The sequence below is a fragment of the Xenopus laevis genome, chromosome 7S, assembly GCF_017654675.1.
Source record: "Xenopus laevis strain J_2021 chromosome 7S, Xenopus_laevis_v10.1, whole genome shotgun sequence".
NCBI classification, from domain to species: Eukaryota; Metazoa; Chordata; class Amphibia; order Anura; family Pipidae; genus Xenopus; species Xenopus laevis.
The window spans coordinates 83493863-83508194 of NC_054384.1; positions in this window are offsets into that span (position 1 = coordinate 83493863).

Consider the following 14332-nt stretch of genomic DNA (forward strand, 5'->3'; position numbering starts at 1 on the left):
TCATTAATGTTGTTAATGTTGTTTGTGCAGCCTTGGGCAGTCAAGAATAAGCAGTTCCACTTAGAACCAACAGGAAAAAAAACTTCACCTTCACCTGTCAACATAATTGAAACTGTAGGCAAAGTGCTTTGTGCTTGAAATACATATGATACATAGTCATATTATGAGTTTCATAAATTGCCCAGTGATATATAAGCAGAAGAGGCCACTTGTATAAGTGGAAAACTTCACCAGTTTAACCTGTAACTTGTCCATACTATATGTTGAGCATTAAGGGGTTAAAAATCATGAGACTGAGGGCCTTATTTCTCAAAACCTGAATTTTTATGACTATTTCAATAAAAAAAAAAGTAAGAACCAAACTAGAATGCAGGATTGGACCTTATTTATTATTTAAAAAGCACAATTTAATCGTATCGGGACAAATATGAAATTTAGTTTTTCCTGAATTGCTTGATTTTTCTGGGGTTTTTCCTGAAAAGCCTGAAGTTTTTGGATTTTTGTCCGAAAAGTCAGAAATTGTTGAATCTTTGGGCTAATTCAAGCGTGGACCACAGAAACGTTCAAATAGGATAGGGATCTCTTCCATTGACTTATATACAACCTCGGCTGGTCTGAGATGCTGGATTTTCGGATTTTGATTTTTTTTATCCTCGGGGTATAATAAATCTCAAATTTTTCGAAGATGAATGTGATTATTTCAGAAACAATGCAGAATATTTTATTGATTGTATTTAGAAAGTTTCTTATTTCGCTATGATGAAGCTTATATGAAATTTTCATTTTTCACGATAGTTCCCCTTTACATACAGGGCTTTGCAACCCCTTACGTCTTCCAGTGCTTCTAAATGTGGTGGCTGAATGATGCACAAGGGTTTTGGTGGAACAGGGGATGCCTATGTCCTGCCTAACACCTGCCCATATACATGCAGCACCAGCAATGTCTCCAGCCTTGTATATACAGACGCACTGTAACTCTTTGTGCTCACTTTGATCAGTGCAGAAGTTTATTCTAGAGTGCAACATGTGCATAAGTTAAGGAGAAGGTACAGGTGGGAGCAAGTGTAGAAAAGCAGTGCACTTGCCCCCATATTTTGCACTTTGCTTATGAATGATAAATGAGGCTTTTTTGCACAGTTCTATTTATACAAACAAGCAGGAGCTGCCATATTGCAGGTCAACTCCATTAACGTCAAGAGAACAGTGGAATCTGTTTAACATTAATCCACAGAGGTGAATAGTATGGCAGCTCCCTCTTTTAATATTTACGCAACAATACAGGAAACAAATCTTCTTCTGAATATGTAATAAATGATAAATGTATTCTTTATTGGCAAGGAAAAAAACGAACAAACATGGTGAATTTAGAATGGGATGGAATGCACCCATTACATTGAGTCAGCCTCCTTGGTTACCATTACTGTATACTCTGTCCAGTGGGAATATGCCTGAGCAGGATAAAAAAAAGAACACACTGGGTCTTGATCAGATTCTAAACCCACAACCCAAAGATAAACGTTCTGTAGCAACCGATAGAAGGAAGGGAAAGATAATGAGCCATTGACACTGAGAATTCTCAAGCATGTCAAGATCTTTCAAGGATTCCATCAATATGAGACGATTAGGATTATTATAGATAATCCTATAATAATGTCTCTCCTTCCTTTTTACGTGGTTTTATACGTGGCCCTGTCAAGCCTGTCATTATCTGAAATTTACGTTATCTGAGAAACTGAGGGAAGAATTTGTGGAAATGAGAAGCCTGATATTTAAGTCATAGAAATGTTATTATTCATGGTATAAGATCAATGGCAGGTTTACATTGACCTTTGATGCTGTAAAGACATTTACAGTAAGCGACAGCTGCTGATTGTGTCCAGTTTAACTGCAACATGATTGTATCAGCGCTCTACAGGTAATGACACCCCGTCTGGCACAGACAAGATGGATTCTGCTAGATTTTAATCTCTATCATTGTGAAAACTGTAAATAAATCCTAGGGAAATGACAAGAGCCCACACGGATATGTGGGGGTATGACTTATATTTACACATGACTTTGCATTTATCCACTCAAGCTATCCCCCCACAGTCCTGGAGTGCTGAATACATTATCCTCATTTACTAGTATAGGTGCTAAACTGTAATTAACCATAGCAATAAACCAGCAACTGGCTTTTGTCATTTTCATTTACTTTTAGCACCCACATTGGTATATCTAGTATAGGTAAATCTAAAAACAACTGGACTTGCTGAGTAATCAATGAAGACGTTTCACTACTCATCCGAGCAGCTTCTTCAGTTCAACTGACTGGTGTGGGAATTTCTCGGCATATAAAATCTTCCACTAATCCAATCACAATGGCACATGGTAACTCTTCAGAGAGGTGACATCTGAGATTTACAGAGGTGTTGATTCTGTGTAGTTACTGTGATAGGATTATCCAATGTGTCATGCAACTCCTAGAAAGAGGTGTTACTTGTGAGAGTTGTATGAATAAACGTGTGAAGTGTTCTGAAACCGCTGGGGTACAGATGTTAGAACAACATTGTATGTAGCAGACAGGTGGTGTAGAAGGCCCCCGCCTCTGTTCAGGGATGGTTTCTCCACCTTGACATGAATCGCCTCTTTCACGCCTCGTTCAAACCAGTGGTCTTCTTTATCCAAGATTTGGACCTTGCTATCTTCAAAGGAGTGTCCCTTGAGCCATTCGCTTGGAGAGCAGTTGTTTTGTCTCCCCAATGTATAGATCTGTGCACTCCTCGCTACACTGGACTCCGCATACCACATTGCTTTGTTTTTCTTTTGGGGTTGGATCCTTTGGGTGTACCAGTTTTTGTCTCAGTGTGTTGCTAGGTTTGAAAAACACAGGGATGTGGTGTTTGTTGAAAATCCTCCTGAGTTTCTCAGACAATCCAGCTACATATGGGATGACTATGTTTTGCCTACTATGTGTCTCCAGGAGGTTATTTCTATTGGTGTTCCTGGGTAGCCACAGGCTTTCAAAGTTCCTCTAAGATGTTTTTGCTCTTTGTCTTTGGACTCTGTAACAGTTGCCACACATTCTGCCCTGTGGTGCAGAGTTCTAATGACACCCAGTTTGTGTTCCAGCGGATGGTGGGAATCAAACAACAAATATTGATCCTTATGAGGGGGTTTCCTGTATACTTCCGTCTTCAAGTTACCCCCCTCTTGGATACAGATCAAACAGTCCAAAAAAGCAAGTTTGTTCTCGTGGACATCTTCCCTTGTGAACTTGATGTTATTGTCCACTGAGTTAATGTGTTCTGTAAAGGCCGCCACTTCATTAGATCTGATTTTAACCCAAGTGTCATCCACATACCTGAACCAGTGACTTGGTGTTGTTTCCTGGAAAGTTCCCCCTTTCCACTTCCTCCATGTAAAAGTTTGCTACAATGGGAGAGACTGGAGAACCCAATGCACAGCCATGTTTCTGTCTATAAAAAAGGTTCTTGTACTTGAAGTATGTGGTGTTAAGGCACAAATCTAGCAACAAACATACTTGATTAGGATTGAGCTTCGTTCTGCTGCTGAGGGTATTATCTTGTTGCAGTCGGTTTCTTGCAGTCTCAATCGCCTCTGTAGTAGGTATACATGTGAACAATGAAGTGACATCATATGATACCATTGTTTCTTCTGCCTCTAGTGTAACGCCGTGAATCTTGGATACAAATTCTTTGGTATTATATATGATGCTAGCCATCATCATATTATCATCATGTTAGCCAAAAATTTTGCAATGCTGTATGTCACTGAATTTATGCTACTGACAATTGGTCTTAGTGAAGCTCCTTCCTCTGTGAATTTCTTCAGATGTCACCTCTTTGAAGAGTTACCATGTGCCATTGTGATTGGATTAGTGGAAGAGTTTATATGCCGAGAACTTTCCACACCAGTCAGTTGAACTGAAGAAGCTGCTCGGATGAGTAGTGAAACGTCTTCATTGATTACTCAGCAAGTCCAGTTGTTTTTAGATTTACCTATACTAGATATACCATGACCTAGATGAATGAAAATCTTCATAGTCACCCATATTGGTAAATTAGCCACATACAGTCACTCTTTTTGCATCCACATAAATATATTTATAATACAGGTAATGAATCAATAAAGTCTATTTTCAGCAAATAACAACATTTTTTGTAATGATTTCTTTTTCTCTGTAGTAATTAAACTGTACCTTGAACCTGATGGTCATTAAGTTGCACGAATCGATGGTGGTGGCAGACAGTCCTACTGGGTTTAGGCAATGGTTACTTTTTTATGGGAAATCAAATAACAGAAAGATCCCTTATCTGGAAATCACCCCCAGTCCAGAGCATTGTGGATAATAGATCCCATACCAGTATGTAGACTAATTCCTACTGCATTTTTTACATTGTTTATGCATTGCTTTATTGTAATATGTATTTTAATAATATTATTGTTAAAGAAGATACAGCTACAATTATATATTACGGATGCAGGGTATAATACAGGTATGGGATCCATTATCCAGAAACCCATTATCCAGAAAGCTCCAAATTAATGACCGTCTCCCATATACTCCATTTTAACCAAATTATCCAAATTTTAAAAAGAAATAATTTATTTTTCTGTATAATAATAAAACAGTAGTTTGTACTTGATCCAAACTAAGATCTAATTAATCCTTATTGGAAGTAAAATCAACCTATAGGGTTTATTTAATGTTTACATGATTTCCTAGAAGACTTAAGGTATGAAGATCCAAATTACAGAAAGATCCATTATCCAGAAAACCCTTGATCCCGAACATTCTGAATAACAGGTCCCATACCTGTAATGCATTGGTAACCCCCGGAGTGACAGTAAAAGTGTCAGGCTGAAATGCTGGGATGGGATACCAGAAAACTGTACCCAGGGTCCCATTCACTGTGTTTCTTTCTTCTACTGTTTCATGCTCAGTTCTCTGTTTCCTTCTCATCTTTCTTTCTATTATTTCACCTTTCCTGTCCCATACATCTTCATTTTCTCTCTATTTCCTCCCCTGTACTCTGAGTCTGCGCCTGAATTACTGAGCTGTCAGACTGAAACAACAATACCTGCCTTCTTTAATATATCTTATAATATGCATTCAATATATCTGTGTAGAGAGGACAAGATTTGGGTTTCATTTTAATTAAATGTCAAATATGACACTTTTCATATACTAAGAATTTGTATGACAGATTTATATTTCTGAATATAATATATATATGTACTTAAAGTGATTAAACCCAGGGATAAAACGACTACTCCTCTGATTTACAGGCTCATGTTCCACCACTAGAAATGATTGAAGCCCTTAGTGTACTGTATGTGTTATGTTATACTGTGTTCTTATTACTAGAGATCTTACACAACTTATTTGGGAAATGGAACTGCAGCAGACAGTGAATCTACAGTGAATCTACACCAAGGTTGCTCAGTTCTAAGAAAACTCAATTATGAGGATGGGATTGAGACACAATTGTTTGCATGTTTGCCGTGTCATTTTATTGATTGAACTCATGCTTCATTTTAAGATTATTTTTTATTTTATATTCTGGAGAACTTGTATTCTTGTAAGAGTATAGGGGTCATTTACTTTGACCCCAGACATAAGTGGCAGAGCACTAATTGACACAAATGCACCACCAGTGGCGTTACTAGATGTTGCTGGGCCCCACAGCAAATTAATTTTAGGGCCCCCAACATATCCAGTGTTTTACCAATATATGTTGAATTTGCTCATCAATGAGAGCCTCATGGGGCACCCTGTACCTCCTGGGCCCCCCTGCAGCCGCAGGGTCTGCTTCCTCTGGAGTTACGCCCCTGTGCACCACCCCTCATGAATACAGCCAAACAAAGGCAGTACCATATTTATGGGCCTGAATTTGTCACCAAACCTTTCCTCTCCTGCTCCGTTCGGCAAAATAAAAGAGGTGAGCACATGGGGGGCTGGAGATGGCTGGCCACAGGGGAGGGGGCACAGACAGAGTTTTACAGCAGGGGAGTAAGGGCTGGACGGGGGCCCTGAGACAGCAGCTCCGGGCCCCCCAGTCCAACCCCGTTCATGGGGCACTCAATTAAGGAAAGTGCAGGGCACAAAGTGTGAAAAACATCGCAGTTTGCACCATGCCACTTTGTTATCTATCACTGCTTATAATAAGCAATTGAAATAATATTAAACATTAAATAAACCCAGCAGGATTGTACCTCCAATCAGGGCTGGATTTACTGCACTGCTGCCCTAGGCTGCATGGTCCTAGTTTCCGCTCTCCTGCAATCCCCCCCCACGAGCTGCCTGTCCCCAGTTCTCCTCAGAAAGTGTTTGGGTGGCATGCCGCTAGGGTTGCCACCTTTTCTGAAAAAAATACCGGCCTTCCTATATATTTATCTTTTTTCCTTATTAATAACATGCCACCCTTAATATTTTGCCACCCTAGGTCCAGGCCTTTGTGGCCTCGCCAGAGTCTAAACAAATCCAGGCCTGCCTCCAATAAGGATTAATTATATCTTAGTTAGAATCAAGAAAAGGTACTGTTTTATTATTACAAAGAAAAAGGGAATTCTTTTTACAAATTTAGATTATTTGATTAAAATGTAGTTTGTGGGAGATGGCCTTCCTGTAATTCTGAGCTTTCTGGATAAATGGTTTCCAGATGGTGGATCCCATACCTATATAATACAGGGTTCATTTTACAAAGGCAGTACCATATTTATGGGCCTGAATTTGTCACCAAACCTTTCCTCTCCTGCTCCGTTCGGCAAAATAAAAGAGGTGAGCACATGGGGGGCTGGAGATGGCTGGCCACAGGGGAGGGGGCACAGACAGAGTTTTACAGCAGGGGAGTAAGGGCTGGACGGGGGCCCTGAGACAGCAGCTCCGGGCCCCCCAGTCCAACCCCGTTCATGGGGCACTCAATTAAGGAAAGTGCAGGGCACAAAGTGTGAAAAACATCGCAGTTTGCACCATGCCACTTTGTTATCTATCACTGCTTATAATAAGCAATTGAAATAATATTAAACATTAAATAAACCCAGCAGGATTGTACCTCCAATCAGGGCTGGATTTACTGCACTGCTGCCCTAGGCTGCATGGTCCTAGTTTCCACTCTCCTGCAATCCCCCCCCACGAGCTGCCTGTCCCCAGTTCTCCTCAGAAAGTGTTTGGGTGGCATGCCGCTAGGGTTGCCACCTTTTCTGAAAAAAATACCGGCCTTCCTATATATTTATCTTTTTTCCTTATTAATAACATGCCACCCTTAATATTTTGCCACCCTAGGTCCAGGCCTTTGTGGCCTCGCCAGAGTCTAAACAAATCCAGGCCTGCCTCCAATAAGGATTAATTATATCTTAGTTAGAATCAAGAAAAGGTACTGTTTTATTATTACAAAGAAAAAGGGAATTCTTTTTACAAATTTAGATTATTTGATTAAAATGTAGTTTGTGGGAGATGGCCTTCCTGTAATTCTGAGCTTTCTGGATAAATGGTTTCCAGATGGTGGATCCCATACCTATATAATACAGGGTTCATTTTACAAAATTGATTGGTATAATCAGCATGATTTTTACTTACTATGCAGAATTCCCAGAATTCTAGAGCAACTTGACTTGTCTATATTTTGCAAGTGATTTAATGAAAGTACAGGATTACCTATCCCTTGCCTGTTACTGTAGTACTACTGTTAATTAAACGTAGGCCATTATTCTCTATTACTTTCTGCCTCATAAAGATCCCTCACACTCAAGGACAACAATGACAGCTAACGGTACTTAAGCTTAAAGGGATTCTAAATGAATCAGTTAATAGTGCTGCTCCAGCAGAATTCTGCACTGAAATCCATTTCTCAAAAGAGCAAACAGATTTTTTTATATTCAATTTTGAAATCTGACATGGGGCTAGACATATTGTCAATTTCCCAGCTACCCCAAGTCATGTGACTTGTGCTCTGATAAACTTCAATCACTCTTTACTGCTGTACTGCAAGTTGGAGTGATATCACCCCCTCCCTTTCCCCCCCAGCAGCCAAACAAAAGAACAATGGGAAGGTAACCAGATAGCAGCTCCCTAACACAAGATAACAGCTGCCTGGTAGATCTCAGAACAACACTCAATAGTAAAAACCCATGTCTCACTGAGACACATTCAGTTACATTGAGAAGGAAAAACAGCAGCCTGCCAGAAAGCATTTCTCTCCTAAAGTGCAGGCACAAGTCACATGACCAGGGGCAGCTGGGAAATTGACAACATGTCTAGCCCCATGTCAGATTTCAAAATTGAATATAAAAAAATCTGTTTGCTCTTTTGAGAAATGGATTTCAGTGCAGAATTCTGCTGGAGTAGCACTGACTCATTAACTGATGCGTTTTGAAAAAAACATGTTTTCCGATGACAGGATCCATTTAAACAGATTTCCAAGATGAGCAGCCATTTCTCTATTAAGAATGGCCACAGCTACTTTCCAAGAAGCAGTGAGTTTGGTCAGCAGCGATTCCCCGGTGATTTCCCACGAAATTTGCGAAAAATTAGCGAAAATGCCGGCGTCCATTTTTTTTTTTACACCCGTGAATTTTTGCAGCGGTTTCGCAAATCGCGGTATAATTTTTTGGCAAAGTGAAACACCCCAATTTCACCCACCACTACTTAAGCTTTGAAACCTAACTTTTAAGACAATTAGAAGGATGATTGTGGGAAAAGACCAACAGACCAATTCAACCCACCAATTTTGTATTGTGAGAGATAGGAACTATTCATCTTGATTTTTGGAATGCCCCTATAAAAAATGATGTCTACTTCTTTCATATAAGGTTCCAGAGTTATCTATTCCTGCAATAGTGGCTGGAGTACCAAACGCTGCCTATAACTTTAATGGTAGCTGGTAGTGATGGGTGAATAAATTCGCCAAGCACGAATTTGCCGGTGAATTTCCACGTTTCAACGCCAGGGAAAATTTGCACTAAAAAATCCATTGTGACAAAAAAATTGTCGCGCATCAGAAAAGGCACCCGCATAAAACTGACGTGCGCCAAAATTATTTGGACGTCCATTGACTTTAATGCATTTGGACAAAATAGTCACGCGTATAAAAATTGCGTTTAACAATTTATCTGCTGTTTCGCAAATTTTTTGGTAAATTCGCAAGTTTTTTGGTGAAATGGCACAGATTCGACTTTTCTGATGAGCGTCCACATTTTTTTGAATTTTCGCTGGAGTTTTGCATATTTATTCGCCAGCGCAAAATGTGGGAATTCACCGCAAATTTGCGGCTGGTGACTTTATTCGCCCATCACATCAACAGAACACAACCTACAAGCTAGAATCCTGTGCCGACTTCTGCCGACTTAGACCTGCAACCTGACTGCACCCACCACTGCGCTATGTCCACTAATTAGATCTGCTACCCAAACCCACTCGCAGTCAGTTTACTTACTACCCAACCTGGGATCCCACGAAACTGGAAGTGACGTCAGTCTGGACCAGAAGTACCCAACCCGGGAGATTTGCCATGAGAAGGTAAAGCTTTATGTGCATCCAACAAGATAAAAACTGAAATACATTGAAATACATTGACTGTTAGATTTAGATGCATAAGCACAACACACTATACGACTTTGGGACAAATTCAATTCAGTGAGAAAAAGGTTTAGCACGTGAGAAGTCATGGACGAAATTGAATTTGAAATGTAATTTAATTCAGAAAGACGTATCTCACTTATCTCTCTCTCTTTTTGAAGTCTATAGGAAAAAAAGCTTTAACTGAATTTAGGGAAAAGTTTTTTCTCTTCAAATTGAATCTCGCTCATGAGTTTTGCCTTGATAAACCATGGTATAACTTTTTCTCACTGGATTGAATCTGGCCCTTTATTTGATCTGAATTAACATCACAGCTATGGGGGTCAGATGATGTGGAATCCAACAAAATCTTGTGCTGTTGCATGGCAAGATTTTGTGGGTCAGATAAAATCACATAAAATCTGACCCACATAATTTGATCAAAATCCCCCATGTACAATAGTTTTGCCCTAAAAGTGCCCTTATTTGAGTCAAAGACATAAATGTTCCCATCTGTAATAGATTCCCTTATCAAGTTATTAATGACTAGTACAAGTCAAAACATTTTGTTTGTTTCAGACTGCCACCTTGTGGTTCACAATAGCACAAATGACACAATTACACATAAAAAAAATACATTGCATAAAAATGGGTTTAAAGGTGCCCTTATTTGTAGGATTATTTTGTATATTTCATAAATATTTAATTAAAAAAAAATAAGATAACATTAAAAAACATAATTATTACTATACTCTTTTAAAATTTATGGCAAATCCTATTCCCTATTAAGGCCTTGGTGGGCTTACATGGGGCATCATGTTCTCAAGTCACCTGATTCATTTAGCTTCTTTAAATAGAAGCTCTTTTATATGATTTCCTCCAACCTCTTATCTCAGTGGATTTACCCCAAAGTGACTTGAGAAGACCCAGTCCTTTTAAGTGTTAATGGCAGTAGGGACGGGCTAAGCCATGATGTCTCACTGGGGGGGAGCAGTGAAGGGAGAGTGGCTGAGGGGAGCGGTGAGCAGCAGAGTGGAGAGTGGCAGAGGGGAGGGAACACAGACTAGGGGTAGGTAGAAGGCCCTTTAATAGGATTGATATAAGTGAGTAGCTCTCCCCTGGGCTCCGATTTGCCTAAAGTAAAGGGACCACGGTTTGAAGAGGGATTAAGACATAGTCTTCTCCCTCATCCATTTCACTGTATGAGATCCTGACTACAAGGGGTATTTACAACCTAGAGTTGCACCTTAAACTTCCCTAGCTGTCCCCACATGGTGTTATAGTGTCCTGTCTCTGCTTGACTGTCCTGGCATTTTACCATCTTGCACTACTTTGCCTCTGTGGATGAACTGCTTGCTGCAAAAACCTCCTGGTGTTCTTAGTTTATTTTTATACAAAAAGTGAGTTGCAGTTTCACTACACCTCCCCTTCATCTCATCCACCTAGCAAAGGCCCATTCCTGCATGTTAGAGTCAAGTGTAACCCTTGCCCCATCATGGCTTAATATAGCCCAAAATAGTGTTCATATTAGTGTTCATTCTTTTAGACAGTTTGAGCAACCATAACACCCACAGTCTGCATCACAATGAACACATGTATCAAATAACTATAACTTTCTCTTTTTTTTGGAGATATAAGGCATTCCCTGTTGCCAAAATGATGAATGTGTGTCCTTCTCATTAAAGGATAGTCCTGCAAATATTCTGCCTATATTTCTAATACTATCAAATGCTCAAGTAGCTAAATTATTTGGAATACCCTTGAACATGTGTGGGAGCACAAACCCACTGCTATCACTAAAATGATGGCTCAGGTTGTCTATAGTCACTTGTATAAGTCATCGATTCAGCAGAGAAGAAGAAATGGGGAGAGGATTGTGTGGAGGAGTGTCCATTTGTAAAAACAGAAATGATCAGATGACTTGAGTCCCTAATATGAAATGGAAAATTATTTGTTAGCATTTTAGATAAATAAAAATAGTATTATGTTTCTTTCATGTCATTTTATTATAATATATTCATGATCTAGAAGGAACAATGCCTACATATAAGTATATTTGAAGGCCTGGATTTGTGGCGAGGCCACAAAGGCCTGGGTCTAGGTTGGCAAAATATTAGGGGCAGCATGCCGCCCAGCCGCTTTCCAGGGAGCACTGGGGAGTACAGTTTCCCAGCAGCTCCCCAGCGCTCCGGTGCTGGTGCGCATACACACTTGCAGGGAGGGGGCATGCGGGCGGGTGCTAGGATCGACGGCCGGGCACCAGGACCGCATGGCCTCTGGACGCCCACGCACTAAATCCAGCGCTGTATATTTGTACATTTTTATATAGTGTTCCTGTTTTATGTTTTATTTGTGTTATACTGGACCACAAGGAGAGATTAAGACTAACTGATGTACCAAAGTGTGTCTCTGCCATACCAGTTCACAGGCTTGTGACAAAGAAATTAATTAAGCAAAGGGAGTTTTTTTCCCTAAAAGCCATGGGGAAAATTGTACTTTGCCTCAGTAGGTGAAAAAATATTCCTTGACTTTTGTAGCATCAATGCAGATTTAGGTGGCATCATTTTTTTTTAGATCTGTTACCCGTTATCCAGAAAGCTCCAAAATACAGGAAGATCATCTCCCATAGGCTCCATTTTAATCAAATAATTCACATTTTTAAAATGTATTTTCTCTGTAATAATAAAACCGTAGCTTGTACTTGATCCAAACTAAGATATAATTAATCCTTATTGGAAGCAAAACCAGCCTATTGGGTTTATTTAATGTTTAAATGAATTTCTAGTAGACATAAGGCATGAAGACCCAAAATACGGAAAGATCCATTATCCGGAAAATCCCAGGTCCCGAGCATTCTGGATAACAGGTCCCATACATGTAATGGTAAAAAAAAATCTTTAGTTAGAGAATTGGTTATTGCATTTCATCACTGGAACCTCAGTCCACTAGAAAGGCTCTGTTAGAGGCAGTTGTTAACCCATGAGAAAACCACAGAAGAAGGAACCATCCAACATCTTGGGAGCTGAGATGGAGAGGGGTTGTTGCAAACATCTGAGACACAAAGGTATTTTGTTGCATTGCTATTCAACATGGCACATAAGGTGAAAAGCATTCCCACTGGAGCTGATTTTTTTTTTGAATGACATTCAATCACCAAGAGCTGAGATTTACTTGAGCTCATTTACAAGATTCTGGACAATTTCCATCCTGTTCTTGTGCCACTGAAACACAATAGTACGGAGAGTAAACGTCTCCTTGTATTCATTGCTTGACAGGCAATTTTGTCTTGTACTCCGGCAGAGAGCAATTTCTCAGTTCTCCTGACTGTGTTTACATTGCGGCTTAATAGTCAAATGAAAGGTTTGTTAACAATAGCAACAGAATTGCAGGTTGTCCTTATACTTGTAATCCTTACATTACCTCCAATGATACAACTTTTTCATCTGATTTAATGATGCAGTGTTTTCAATTAAATATCCATTACTGCTACTCTAACAATCTAATGTCAGATAGAATAATGTGTCAGGTAATGAGGGTTTGCCTGGGTCTGGTTAAACATAGCATAGCAAAGCATTGAAACAGGTGACTAGTAAATACGACTTGAATTGTTGTTATGATTGTCTAGACCTGCTGCAACTTTTAATGCCCCTCATGGGGCATATTGGATGAATGGAATCACTGATGCATGACAGTGAAGCTGAGTTTGAGAGTCACAGGCATCCAAGGAATATCTACTATATGTTACATATGTAGGAGGCAGTTATAGCTTGCAAATAAATGGAGGTTCCTACAGGAAGCAAACCAAGTTCATCTCCATGGCTTGACCTACCAGGAGCCACCACACTAACATTACACTAACTAACCTATATGTAAGAAAATCACTAACTTTGCCCCTTATGACAACATTCAACCATATTTGTCCACTGTTTCAAGCACCATCCACCTTCCTCTGTGAAGGAGGCCTAACTATTTTTCTATTTACTTACTACCATTTGGCTGACTGAACCCTGTACTGGGACTGGTTTTCACATACACATATCCTTATGATGATCCCTGAAAGCCTTATAAGGAAGAGGTATAGAAAGAGGAGGAACACAGTTCTTTATACATTATAGGTGGCCATACACACCTAAAATTGATCAGCCCTAGATTTACTATCCAGGGGCCCATAGGACAGCTCTGCTCACCCCCTTCCCTTCTCCTCCCTGTCCCCTTCCCCTACCCATCCCCTCTCCTTCCCCATCCCCTACTTGTCCCCTTCTCCTTCCCCGTCCCCTTCCTTTATGTGCGTGCGCACGCGTAGAACTGGTCAGGCACTGGAGACACACAGCAGATTTTCAATTCTCCTGCACGACAGTCTAGGCCCGACCTTTGTGGTCTTGCCACAAATCGGGGTCTGTTTTTGATGAGGTCAGATTGATCCAATCGATCTATTATTGAATTATAATATGGGCCACATCAATGTGCTGATGTGGTTGCCACATGACGGGATTTTCAAACCCCTCCATGTGTCAAAGCCTACAACCCTCACTGATGGTGAATGCTGAGGGGGAGTTTCTTTTAAAAAATTTCAGTTACTTAGGCACCCAAGGGCCACCTGCCAAATGCTACCATCCTAGACGCAGGCCCTCGTGTGTCTTTATATAGATATGCCCCTGAGGACGGGTCCACATAGCACCAGATAAACTGTTGACTCCATCTGAAGGGGTCATATCAGCAGCTAAAATTTGCCCATGTATGGCCCGCATAACTCTGAAGACAAACTTAGAGTGC